The sequence below is a fragment of the Osmia bicornis genome, chromosome 1 (assembly GCF_907164935.1).
Source record: "Osmia bicornis bicornis chromosome 1, iOsmBic2.1, whole genome shotgun sequence".
In the NCBI taxonomy this organism is placed as follows: Eukaryota; Metazoa; Arthropoda; class Insecta; order Hymenoptera; family Megachilidae; genus Osmia; species Osmia bicornis.
In genome coordinates this window covers 14,119,066-14,133,191 of record NC_060216.1, presented here as the reverse complement: position 1 = coordinate 14,133,191, position 14,126 = coordinate 14,119,066, and the positions used below count along the sequence as shown (strand labels likewise).

At 33.6% G+C, this 14,126-nt stretch overlaps 2 protein-coding genes across 5 annotated transcripts in view; both read right to left on the bottom strand.

The window, feature by feature from the left end:
• The window catches only part of LOC114870870 (neurocalcin homolog), a 63,070-nt gene that overhangs the window by 24,983 nt on the left and 23,961 nt on the right, over nucleotides 1–14,126 (bottom strand). The window lies entirely within an intron of this gene.
• LOC114870872 (neuronal calcium sensor 2) overlaps nucleotides 1–14,126 on the bottom strand; it is a 50,406-nt gene that overhangs the window by 12,703 nt on the left and 23,577 nt on the right. Inside the window, exons 1-2 of one of the 3 annotated variants that reach the window (XM_029176060.2) lie at nucleotides 13,260–13,422; nucleotides 12,963–13,158 (exon numbers count right to left, since the gene is read on the bottom strand). The exons of 1 other annotated variant lie outside the window; for it this stretch is intronic. The gene's annotated coding sequence lies outside the window, so the exon portion shown is untranslated. Of the gene's footprint in view, nucleotides 1–12,962; nucleotides 13,423–14,126 lie in introns of those variants that run through there. One more of the 3 variants, XM_029176059.2, reaches the window with a different exon arrangement.

Sequence of the window (14,126 nt, the reverse complement as noted above, 5' to 3'; positions counted from 1 at the left end):
CTCGATATACAATTCTAGAAAATCACTAGATAAATAAGGAAGGGGCATGCGAGCTTAAACACACAATTTAAAAGAAAAATAAATAAACATGTTTTCTCTTTACATTTCATTCAAATTCTTTTATTTTTCTGCTCCCGTTATTCAATGTCTGCAAAATATTAGTTCAGTGCAGTTCAAAACAACCGGAAGTTCTATCGAACAAATCCATTTGCCGAAAACAGAGCCTGTTATCTGTTATCGTCGTGAATTCAACGTTCATTTCATACCTCGTTTATTGATTTTATACTCCCCCGATATTGTTCAGTTTTAACTGGTTATCAGCTAACATTTTCGTTGCATCAATTTGTCTATCTGCGCCCCTATTATTGTTTCAATATTAAAATTTATCGTTATACTGATAAAATTACCAATGTCCACAGTTCGAAGGGAGAGATATCTATATTGATTGCAGTGGCTGCGCGTCTGCGTACGATGGCGAATGCAGATCGTGTCTTCGCTCGATCTGTCGTTACCATATTGAATGATCTTCTTGACCCTTTGTACTTCAAGCACTAACCTGATTGACTTTCACAGCTTTCACGCTCTCTGCTTCGTTCTACTATTTTGAAACGTATATGGTGTACCTTTGGCCAACTACAGTCACATACACATAGCAACGAAATTATTCCCCAAGGGATGTTTTCATGGTATTAAAAAGGGTAAAAAATAGGTGGTCAGAATTAATTTTTCGACGGTACTCAGTGAAGTATACCCAACCTCGACTATTTTACCCTGCCATTTCTACTATTCCACCATCTCTTGCTTGCTGTTCTAATTTTCTAGTTTGCCTTAACGAGGCTTACCAACCTTTAGTTAACCAAAATCCGTGTACCCTCGTTTGAGGTTTGTGAAACACTCGCGGAATAGTTGATTTGCTTTGACACATTCAAGCTCGTTTCGCGGCTTTACAAAGTTAGACGCGCGACTGCGTCCATTTAACGCTTTAATCCGTTTCGAGATTTTATAGAGTAAGAGACAAGGAAGAGAATGCCGCTTGAAGAGCATAAATGAAACTTCAGGGAAAATGTATTTAACTGATTAGTAACGCGTTATTACGCCACCGAGACAACATCGTTTTCAAGGAATAATTTAAACAAGCTTCCCCAGTCGAACTGAGAATTATTCCACCATCTTTATTGGTAGCCATGGTTTGAGTCCATTAAGCTACCCTATTTATCATTTTTATTTACCACTGACCTACTTAAATGAAAGTTTGAAGGTTTAATTTATTTTGGAATAATTATTATGACGAGAAATTTTATATAATTATTTTTCATATTATTGTTAGTGGAATATTTTGTAAGTAATTATAAGTTCGAATTTATAATTAAAATTTGTGAAAAAATGAAATTGTAATTACTGCGGTTTTGAACTCGCGATCTTCAGATTTCCAGGCAGAAGCCTTAACCGTTTCTCCATTGTAAACTTTTAAAATCCTACCTCTTAAAATGAATTTTTTATTCAACGCAATTTTTATTGCATATAGATGAACATACATCGCTGTAATATTAAACAGAATTTATTGTTCGATGCTCACAATCCTGCAAAGTGAAACAAATGAAACGCCTTTTAGAAGCAGTGGCCTTTGAATTAACAACGAGGGAAAAGTTGGATGCGAAAAGTTTCGCATAAAACAACTTTCCATGGAATTTATCGTGCGATATTTTCACGGGCAACAGAGGAATATTTTTCAAGCCTTCCCTGGAAATTTTAATGAAATTATTGGACGATGCTTTTACCCCTTCAAACTATACAGAGATAACTCGGTGGATTCGCGTTAACAGTCTGCGAAAAGTTTCTTCAAAAACTGGGTCCAATTCTAATGAACTTTTTCTTTCTCAGTTTCTTCGGGGTCAGCTTTCAGTGTATTTTACTTAATAGAATTAGGCATTTATTCGCTTTTAATTACTTTCTGAATAACGATTATCGTGCTCTAAATGCATCTTGCTTTTATTCACAATAATTCAGATTTTTATTCTGCCCTGAATTTTAAGTAATAAATAGACATTGGATTAGGTATCTAAAAAATGTGGATGGATTCCTCAACATTTTAAAATTTAAATATTCCAAAATTTCCAAAAACCTGAAATAAAATTTTTGTTTATATATCTAGCCCACCCCAGACAAAAATTCTATAACGGAAAGCTAGTTGTGGTTTTTATTCCACGGTTTAAAATAAGCATTATTTTTAGATAGAAGATATTCTGTTTCATTGAACCTTAGCTTTGTATTTTAACGACTCCGGTTCTATCTTCAAGCTCTTTTACGCTTTTACCATTAACATTATTTTATTGCCGTTGCATCAGACACTGCAGCTGCGCGAATCGATTGATGTAAGCTTAGAAATATAGCCTGTCCGAATTTAACATTTAAACAAAAATACTGCTGTTCTTGAAATAGTATATCGTAAGGCGAGAAATTGATACAAGTAGACTTCGGATGAATTCTTCTCAATCTTCAGAAACCCAGATTCTATGACTGCTAATATACTAATAATGTAAGGCAACAATTAGAAAATTAAAAACTTGAAATCCAAAAATTTTTGTTCTTGTTTCAATTATTTTTAATTATGTTTATCTGTATTATTCAATAATGCGTAAGATAACTATCACGACCCTTCAATTACTCAAAAGCGATTCTCCCGATTCGGTAGTCTCGTGAATGTACAAGGGTACAGGATAGAAATCAGTATGCAATGCTGAACTGCACTTTATTGTGCATGAAAGCGTGTATCCCAATTCCCGTTTTCCGATGGTCCATTTATATGCAGATAACAAAACTGAACGGTAATCGATAAGTCGCTGTGTACAACACTGTGAAAGTTTCCGCAGTTTAACAGAAACTTTCGTTACGCGTTATCGTCGATTGAATTTAATCACCTCATTGCCGATCGCAAACTCTTATTTATCGATGGAAATACCTACTTACTTCTTCAGTTCATTGCATTCGTTTCAGCCGACTCGAGTGGCGGACCATGGAGAGAGCCCGAATTTTCATTTAATTTCCGAAGTTTGGATCTCGATTGACTTGGACACCGATGTTCGAGAGTTAGAAACATACACGTTTTTGCTGAGAATAATCTCGTACAATGTGTTTCATTTTAGATATCGTAGATATTATGTAATAAAACTTCAAAGCACCGAAGCAATCGCTGCTAGAATCAACTGCCTTCAACCGATTAATAAGAGTCATTGAAGCCAGTGTAATTTAGCGTTGCATCGCGTGCACACGGCCACTTGATTCCTCAAATGTGTTAAAAATAAACTCGTTAGTTTGCCATCGGAACTCGGTGGCGTCGATAGAGGAAGATCGATACACTGATGGGAAGAAATAGGACACGTGTACCGAAGTTTATTTGTCACGTGGGAAACGGTAAGTAACAGGTTTCGAGGAAAAATACAATTAAAAAAAAAAAAATTATGCAATGAAATATAAAAAAATGTGAAATTAAATATTTCCGAATAAAATTATGATAAATTATGATAGAAATTACGCATTGCTTTGCGCGGTATTTCTGAATAACCCATTATTCGGTCTAACAGAGAGTTGTCGAAGCAGTTAATCGCGGAGGAAGTTAAAATTCTTTGGCTGCAAGCCATTACTTCCTCTCCCGTTTACACACCCCCCGAAGAACTTAAAGGAACCTATGCTTCATGCATTTAAGTAGCAAAAGTTCTGGAAACTTTCGACCGGAATAGTAATTTACATAATTAATACGTCACTTAAGGAAATTTGTGAGACCGCGTAGGAAACATAAATAAGTAATTTATGCAGTTGAGAACACGAATGTTTTATCGAACCGTCCATTCTTTCCAATTAAATAGAAACTGCAGATCCGCTATCAAAACTTGTGGGAATAATAATTCGTGGAATTTATCGTAAAATGCCAGCGAATGTAATTTAATTCTAAAGTAAAGAATTTTTTACTTTATTAATATTTGCAATATTAAATATTTGGATTAATAGGTATACGTTGTTTCTGAAAATTATTATATTTCCTTCAGATATACTTAGCCCAAGCTAATGTTTCAAAATCACTAGATAGAAACATCCCAGATATTTTTTGGATCAGAGGTCCCCGTAGATTGCTTGTTCAGTAGTCTCCAGACCCTTTCACAGTGCTGATGAATGTGTCAACACGTCCACGACACTGCATTCTCTCTCTTGTGTATATACCCGAATGTAACCGTCCTCGCCAGGGGCTACGTACAGCCCTGCTTTGCATAAGACGGAATAGAATTTCCCCCTAAAAGCCGAATTCACGGGGAAGCTCCGTGCGACTTGCAAAAATGCATAAAACATGTTGTTTCGAATAGAGAAACCTATGATACGAACTACATTTGAATCGTATAAACAATGATTACATTGATAATATACGAAGAAAATTATTTGATAATAATAATTCATTATTTGGATGTTAAAAATTAAGAAGAAAATATGATTTATTTTCACACGAAGAAAAGGGTTAATGTAACAGAGATTATATCGTTGGATCGACACGGGAGTCAACTGTTTCGAAAGGGTGTCAAAGGTAATCCGTGGAAGGCAACTAACGGGCGGTGATTAGTGACTAGGAGCAGGTGACAAGCGGTAACAGGATTCTGGTGTCGGAACCATCACCATCAATGCTGTTCGAGTTCGCCTCCCGTCGCTCTGATAACATTTCTCGACATTGTAGATAGCTAATGTGTTCGCGATTACCACATCTAAACTGCATCATTGCACTTCCCCCAAATCCACTTAAAAGAGCATACACCTATGCATTTCGTGCTATTTTCGTGGTTATTAGCCAATCCCTATCTAAGATTGAAAATCTTGAGAATGGGGCTATAGCATTTTTCTTCCGCCATTGCATTTAGTGGGTAAAATCTTAAAGAATGGTTGAAAATTTTTTTTTTCCACTTCCGGTCAGTGGACCGAAAAAGGGAGCGAATCTCGCTCTGGTTCACTTTAATGTTTTCACTGATGAATACTTGAGATTTTTTGTGATTCCTCAAGATTCTCTTAGATTTCTTGAGATCTCTGAACATTCTTAGAAATCTTTCGCATTATTCTTGGAGGTTCTTAATAACCCTTGGGATTTTTAGGATTTCTAAGGAATTTTATCATTCTTAGGAGTCTTCTGGGATTCCTAGAAATTTTTAGGAACTCTATTTTGGAAGATTATTTTGAATTTCTGGGAAAAAGGGAAAAAGATTCAACGGTATGCAAAGAAAAAAGTAGATATTTAACGTTCTATTTTTCTTCCCGACCGAACAGTAAATCACTTTCACGAGCAACCGTGCTTTTTCTTCCCGGTTAAGGCTTCATCGGTGCATTTCATATTGGCACTGACGTTCCATCAACTTCATGAAACGTTTTTCGCGATGAAAGTTCTCAAAGACTAGGGTAATCTGGTGAAACTAGGTCTCGAAGAAATTCATTGAACTTTTTCCTCCTAGGTAACTCACGAGATTCCCGTGCGTGCGTTTCACCAAGCTTCGAAATCAATTACGAAAATTAAGTTTCCAACGACGGGAAATATTCTTCGAGGATTGCGGGAAATCGGATTTATAAAGATCTTTCCTATATTTACTTTCAGTTGGGAAACAGTTACCGTCGGAGATATTGCTCAACTAAGAACTTGAAATTCATTTTAGAGAAATTGCAAAGTAATTACCTTAAGCACAGTAATTTAATTATCTTTCGTATTATGTTGCGAACTTCATACAGGAATTTTATATTAGAATTGTGGCTCTCTCCATGGTCCGCTGTTTTAGGGGACAGATAAAATAAAAAATAATGAAACACAGTTTCTATAAAATAAAAAAAAAAAAATTTGTCTTTGAATAAAATGTGGCTGTTATTTGTAATTAAAATCACTGTCTTATTTACAATTTCAATAAGATTGCTTATCTCTGATTACAGAGAAATAAAAGTTCTTCTTCCATTCAAATTTAAAACGCAACTAGGATTTTTCCATAGTCGCCGCGGGAAATTGGAAGATACTTTGCTAGCTTTCCAAGAGTGTGCAATTACGAATCTCATTACCAGGCACTCAGTGTTTTAAACACCCGCGAAATCTCAAGGCGGAACAACATCAAGCGACTAGCTGAGAGTTAACGCGTAAACGCCTCGCAAAACCATCCTAGAATTTATACATGGTAAAATTACCAACACGACGGGGAAGACTTTAAATTTCTACATGTGAATACATTTAAAATATGTTGAAAATTGTCTGTTTTATGTACAGGGATGAAAAGATTAGACTAGCACCGTAAAATATACACTAATGCTTTGAATGTGAATTTTGGAATTTTGTAACTTAAAAATTTTAATTTTTTACTTTTGAAATAATCTTGAATCCTTGAAATTTAAATTATAAATTTTGAAATTTTTAATCTTGAGATTTAAAACACAAAAATTCTTACATTAAATTATTACAGAGTAAGAAATCAGAAGTTTAAAGAAACTTAAATTCATCAAATGAAATACGGAAGTTACGTAAACATGGAAAACGTAAGAATGTAATCAGAAAAACCATATAGGTACGTGACTGTTCAATGCTGTCTATGTAAGATTGGAATAAAAAATAAACAAATTTTAAGATTGACTAAAAAATAATAATCTGGGAAAAGTGGTTTCGTTCTTACAATTTTACTCTTCACTGTACTTTCCTTTGAACTTTGATCTAAAAAAAAAACGATACTCCATGTGCATCGACCTAATACATAATAATAACATCCCTCTTCTGGCATCCTTACATTTTATCGAAAATGAACAAGACGAATATAATTTTAATTTCGAGCAGTCTACACGTGACCCAGATCTTCTATTAATAACAATCCAGAAGATCGTGAGAGCTATTGATTTTTTTTTGCGATTACCATGCCAGCCAACGAATATTTCACGAAGAATCATTCCTTCATCGAATCAGAGAAAAATTTCAATCAAATATGCAGATATATAATTGACGAGTTAATTAAAAAATCAGATGAAGATATAGAAATAGTCAGCATTCTTTAATTTCTATTTTGAGAAATAAAATAAAAAAATGAAATTAACTGATAATTAATTGATCAATATGAATCTTTCGAGTTTCAAATTTGAAATGGAAAAAGAAGAAAATTCGATTTCTGAAAATCGTAAGAGGCCTCGATATATTGGAATAAATAAGGCAATGATCATATTTTAAAATGAAATTTTTTCAACCATTGTATCTGAAAGGTTACCTTCAATGTCCTACATGATTCGTGTAGGAAATTTATCGGACAGTTTACCTAAGTAACCTTCCTCGAATTTTATAGAGCACGTTACACCGATATTTTATCACTCGTAGAAAAATAACGCAGCTACGCCTGAAGGACGATCACACATTTTACGTGGAAGGTGGTGAAATGTCAAGGAAGGACGAAACACAGCGATGAAATAGCTGAAGGGACATCCTTAGGAAACTTCTTTCATCCTCAGCTATTTTTTATATGAACCGTTTACAGGTCAAAATGATTAATTTTGAAAAAAGGGACCTAATTAAAAATTGAAATTAAAAAAAAAAAGGATCTGATTGAAAATTGAAATTTAAAAAAAGGACCTAAAGGACCTTCACTGATACTTGATTCATATTATTTCATCAACTCTTCTAATTCTAATTTTACAGAGAAATTTTGTTGTAAAAAGAGAATTCTATTACAGTTCGTTTTAAAAAAGTAGATGTAATAAAACTATATTATTTATTTGGATTCCATTTAACCGAATGAAATTTTATTGAATTCTAGATTAACGAAGTCTCTTACTGAGCTATTATTATCGAGCAGTATTCCTATTACACGAACACTCGTGTGAACTATAAAACGGAGTAATGAAATTTTATGCTCGAAATCTATATGTATAATACTTAACTCAGAGGTGAACTCCTATTATTCGAATAAGAAATTATTGCTAGAGCAGAAACTCGTTGAACTCCTATTATCTGAATATCCTCGTTATTTGCACCATCTGGTCCCAAGGAACGCTTAAGTCGCGCGTTAATTGTTAGACTGTTATCCACTAACGCTGAAAAGTCTTATTTTATGTCACCGTGTATCTTCTACTATTTTCAATTGAATGGAATGGTAATTTTCTTCTTTTCTTGTGGCAATTTATTTATGACGTGAAAATTACCATTCAAATGAGAAATAATTATTTTTTGTAATCATAGCAACGAGTGATCTAATTTTATCGGTTTCAAAATACTAAAATTTAAATTCAAATAATAATATAATTATTGTAGAAAAAATTCTATAGTCGTGAAACTCCTCTAATTAGCATTGGAACTCGGTGCATCCCTGCATTTACACCTGGATATTTTATCCACTAAATTCCCTACTTCTATAAATATTATTATAACTATTTAAGTTGAAGTTTTGGTATCTTTTATATTCATCTTATTTTTGTGCAAAGGCAACGCATTCAACCTGACTTCGCGAACGTAGACTGTCTAACTTTAGAGCGCAAGCTATTCCACGGCAATATAAAAAGATTTTCCAGAACAGCGAACGTACGTTTGCGAATGAAAATATACAATCTCATGTGTTAGCTAGTTCGAATGTAAATAGCGAGCAATCAGTGAGTTTTCTGGCATGAAATTACAGTTTGGACATCGACTGACTGCCTTCTGTCAAGCTGTACTCTCTTTCCTTTTCAAATATTCTTGTCAAAAAGTAGTTGTAAAAGAACACTTACGTACTACGTGTTTGGAAAAACTGAGTACTTAAAAATTGACTGTAACTTTAAATAATAATAAACAGATTAGAACGACTGAATTCTTTAACTATATTCACTCCCTTTTAAAAGTCATAGAAAAATTATTAGAATTTTATAATTATTTTTAAAAATAATTTGAATTATAAAAATACATAGTTAGTGTACTGTAAAATTAAATTGATATAAAAATTGTCTATTGATATTAAAATGAATTTAAAAAATATACAAATTTTCTAAATATATTTGGACTAATTAATTTTATCCTTCGTTAATCAATACAAGGATACCTGTAATTGGAACTATTCACTGATTCCATCAAATAACACGCACCAGGGTTTTTCTCAGTTAATGCATGCTATGACATGGAGACTTTAAAGGTAATCTGGAACACGAGTAGCAGAGATGTCGATGGCATTTATACATATTCAAGTATACCATCTTTGGCACAGGCTGTTACTAATAAAAAAGGCAAAGAATTGATCGTTCTGTTATCGAGTTCCATATCTGGTACATACTATTTTTTTTTCTCAACAATAATTGACAAATTTGTATTTTTCTTTTGTAATAAAATACACTGACAATATTGAAAATTGCAATCAATTTATTGATTAATAATTAATAATTAGAGAGTATACTTTCCAAAGTCATTAAAATAAACTTATCAAAAGTAATCAGTCACGTTTAGGTAATTCAGGTACGTTGAAGATTGCAAAGGTTTGATTATCTTTTGCAAGATAAGGAATATTAGAAAATTTTGTTTCTAAAGGAGAAGAGAAGAATAAGTTTTCTGTGCTTGAAGAATGATTTACTTTCTTCAAATATTAGACCATACCATATTAAATACGGTCTCTCGAACTCCAACTAGTCGGTTATTGATTCAGCGAAACGTGGAAAGAAATCAGGAAAGTGATATCCCATTGCTCTTATTACTCTTTACGACTGGTAACAGATTACCAAAGAGATCTGTAAGGGAGAAAATATTACACTCGTTTTCTTTCTTACGCATGGATCTTCTGCGGATGATCTGCCCATTCGTCAGATAGATGCCCCAAGAAGCAGATAACAGAGAAATTGATAAAACGTAAAAAGTTCAGCTTGAAATTTGAATTTTGGTATCCTAAAATTCTGAAATCTTGGAACTACGAATCTTTATGAATCTTTTCATTAAATAGATAAAGAATCGTTGGACAGAATTGGAAGACAATATTCTAGGAAGACGTTTTTTAATATAGTATTTGTTCCCTTTAATAGAGATTCATAAATAGATTTAGTATTACTATCAATATTATTTATACGACGTCGAGCCAATAATATTGATCGTTCTTTGTCCGAGTAAGAGTCTAATAAAAAACTGTCTGATTTATAGCCACTAATATTTTTTATTTTCTTTCCTACTTCCAATTTTTATATAACAATTTCAGGTCTATAACACTGTAAAACCAACAAGGAAGAGAAATGTGAATATTATTGAAATTTTAATACTTGATGTAATATATAAATCACAATCACGAACTCAATAGTCAGTAAGAAGTATAACTCATTAATGTTCATAGAATATGATATTTGTTTAATAATATAATAAAATTTGGATCAGATGATACGAACCTTCAAAAGTGTATTATAATTGTAATTAATTAAAAAAAAATATAAAAATACTTTGGTATCCATATTGAGTCATGAATGACTCAGGCTTCGTTTGTGCAAGGGTTAAATTAGATAGCTGGTTTCCTATTATTCTCTTCTTCTGAATTTCTTTGGATTATATATGGGTCGAAAGTGAAATATTTGTCTTCTTTTCACGAAATAGAAGGTCCCACTAAGATCGATAGCAGGACATTTAAAACAGAAGTAGGATTTAGTGCAACCTTGAGCTACTGTTCTGACCCCTATTGTATGGAATCTTTTACCTTTCAAATCATAGTGCTCTTGTTTCCGGTAGGCCATTTTCGTATACTTCTGCTGATATACCATTCGTGATCACTTCAAGGATCTTTGTGATTTTTAATACCACGAGTAAAGTGAGAAAATGAACAATTTTCCATTAAAAATATTAAATCCAATAGTTATCAAATGGTATCAGACTTTAAATTAAAAAATTTCAAAATCCAAAGTGAAAATCCAAATTTTCAATATTTCAGAATTGATGTTTTGAAAGCGAAAAAATAATTTTCCATTGAATAAACATGATTTTAAAATAATTCTGAATTCAGAGAATCAATACAGTGTTTCTATATGAATATTATCAATTATTGTAACAAAGCTGAGATTGTATAGGTATCAATCTGATTGATGTAATATCAATGGTGTTTGTCCTCTGTCTCTATTGCCATGATGAATTATTCACGATCAACTTCTGACAGTTATCTGTATCGAAGGTTCGTATCCTTGAAAGGAATAATCAATTGGAATGTCAAGGATGAAACAATGTAACCCAATATCAATCAAGAACGAATTTCTAGTAATAATTAAAACAATGAATCTATTATAATCAATTAAAATTACAATACTTAATAAGGAAAAATTTCAAAGGTTGAGATTCCAATATTGATGGAACTTTGCAGATTTCAAGAATAACTAAAAATAATAATTACGTATTTTTTTTAGCTCAGGTAATAAAGTTTTAAGGGATGAATTCTAGATTGATTGTTAACTATCGCACCTCCTTTTAATATATAATTTACTTAGACTTTGAATGAGAAAACTATGTGTCACATTCTACTTTAGTTATCCCCATTAGCTCTAATGATACTTTAACGAGATTACCGATATATCATTAACCCCTGCGTGTCACACTTGGGGTTACTGAAACCCCAACGAAATTTCCAACTTTAGCACCGTTGCAATTTGAAAGTTAGGATGGCAAAGCCCTTTCAGAACAAAAGTTTCGTACGTGGTCAGAACCACTTGTATCTAGAGCTTGACATAATAAGTAATGATTCATGCCTGGGGTCTGTCAAAACTCCAATGCGATGGCAGTGTAACTTTTTTTTTAAATAAGTGGGAAAAACTGTCAGTAGATACAGCAAACGTTATAAATTCACAAAAAATACTATCCACGTAAAAACAGCAGGAAAAGAAAAAGTATACAATGGATGGACGGCTTACAAATATTTTTTTTATGATTTATTTGATCGCATTTTTCTCACTGTATGTTTCCAAAAACTCTAGTAAATAAAAATTGGAGAATTTTTCACCTCCACTTTCGTTCAAAATATTCAAAAGTATTATTAGATTGTTGTATATGTTATTACTTTGATTTTCTGTCAATCATATTTTCGAATAACAATCTCGATTTTTAATAATTTTTCATGCAATCAGTTTAAGCAGATTTATACAGAGAAATAATCTCAGGTCCTACGAACTTCAATAAAATGATATACCCACGAAAAATAAGTATGACAAGCGAGGGTTAAGTATCAATAGGATATCGATAATCGATAGGACCATTTCTATATGAAAAAGAAGAAAGCGTAATTTACTACACTTAACGCGTTGAAAATTGAAGCCGCACGGGGTGCGTCATACAGCGTTTAGTGTAATTCAATCAACAACGTACCATGTGCGTCTATTATAAGGAAAATTATCAATTATCAATCACAAAGATAAGTTTCCACAAAGATGACATAATAGAAACAAGTAGCTGATACTTGAAGTATCAAGTTAAACATAAATATTTTACACGTTATAACATGAAAAAGAAAATTAATAATTTGATTTCTAAAAACTGTCTTACGTAAACACTTGAACTCAAGATGAATTAATTAAAAAAAAAAAAATTGTTTAGAAAGGGTTTTGTTATTTTGTATAATAACTTCTTAAGTTCTAAGGATTACCAATAATCCCTAGGAATCCCTCAAGTCCCCAGGAATTTCCAACTATTAAATACATTACATCTTCAAAGTTGCAAGATTCAAATTTCAAGGTGTCAAAATGTTTTAAATTAATTAATCCTTCCTGATCTAATCTATGATTTAGAACTGAAATTCAATATTAATCTTAACTCTTCGAATGCAAGGTCAATTGGACCCAATCCGAATTATGTATCGCTATATCTACCACTTGGTGTTTATATATATTTTATTATACTTGAACATATTTTCTAATAAAATTGTTACGGGTGAAAGTGACCCCGAATGAAAATAATCAATCGCCGTCGCGATCCGTCGGTTCCCTCGTCTCGAAAGCAATCTGAAAATCCTTACCAGAGATCTGCAGTAAAATTTCACGATTCGCCGAAATTCACTCCTGGTCTCGTCAGCGATCACTTCAACACCCACAAAATAGCAGTGTCTGTTCACAAGGTTCGAAAACTCATCCGGCTATATTCCGTCACAATACACAAAATACGTCTCTGTGTGGGCGAACGTTCACCTATCCGTTCATAAAATCATCGTATACCTATAGAACGTACACCGAGCCGAATAATAATCTCCGCTCTGATGAGAAAGAAAAAGCAGAAAAGTAAGAAATTTTTCTGCCCGAAGAAACACAATCCACACCAGGGTATATCCTCCTCTTCAAGTCCGGACAGCGAAGTGAGCACGCGAGAAGCACACTCGAAAAGCCTTCCTTTTCTGCCCTTTCTTCCCACCAGCAATTAGCCATCCACCGGAAAAGGTAGTACTCTTCGAGCTTCAGCCAGCATACTACGCTCGCGACTTACACGGTCTCTACCTGTAAGCTTTCTCCCTCTCCTACGTTTAATGACAACAACGTCACGGACGACCTGTGTCTGTCCGAACGGGCGTGCGTACAACACTAAGCTAGCAGCCAGGCCGAACACAGACACGAAGGGAGAGAGAGAGAGAGAGAGGGGGGGAGGAAATAAAAATGAATGTATGAAATTGTTTGACGGACGTGGTAGGTACGAATGCGGCGGAGCTACTACTAAAAGAGACGAACCGAGGCTTCTCCCTTCGATGCTGATCCTGCGTGCTAAACGAGCCCTCCCCCCTGCCTTCCTTTTCCACAGCCACGACACCCACCCACCGAGTTTCATCCACCATCCACCATGTATAAGAGCTCTACCATCGGATTCTTTCTCTTCCCTGTTGCGTTCCTTGCACCCTAAGCCTCTATGCATAACTGCTAATCGAACTTACCTGATGTCCAATATAATTAAATTCATTAAGTGGAAATAGATAGAAGAAGCATGATTCGAGGGTACCTTATTTAGAATAATTTTTTGGAAGTTTCAAAGTTCCCAGGAATTTTAAATTTACCTGATGTCCAATATAATTAAATTCATTAAGTGGAAATAGATAGAAGAAGCATGATTCGAGGGTACCTTATTTAGAATAATTTTTTGGAAGTTTCAAAGTTCCCAGGAATTTTAAATTTACCTGATGTCCAATGACAAAATTAAA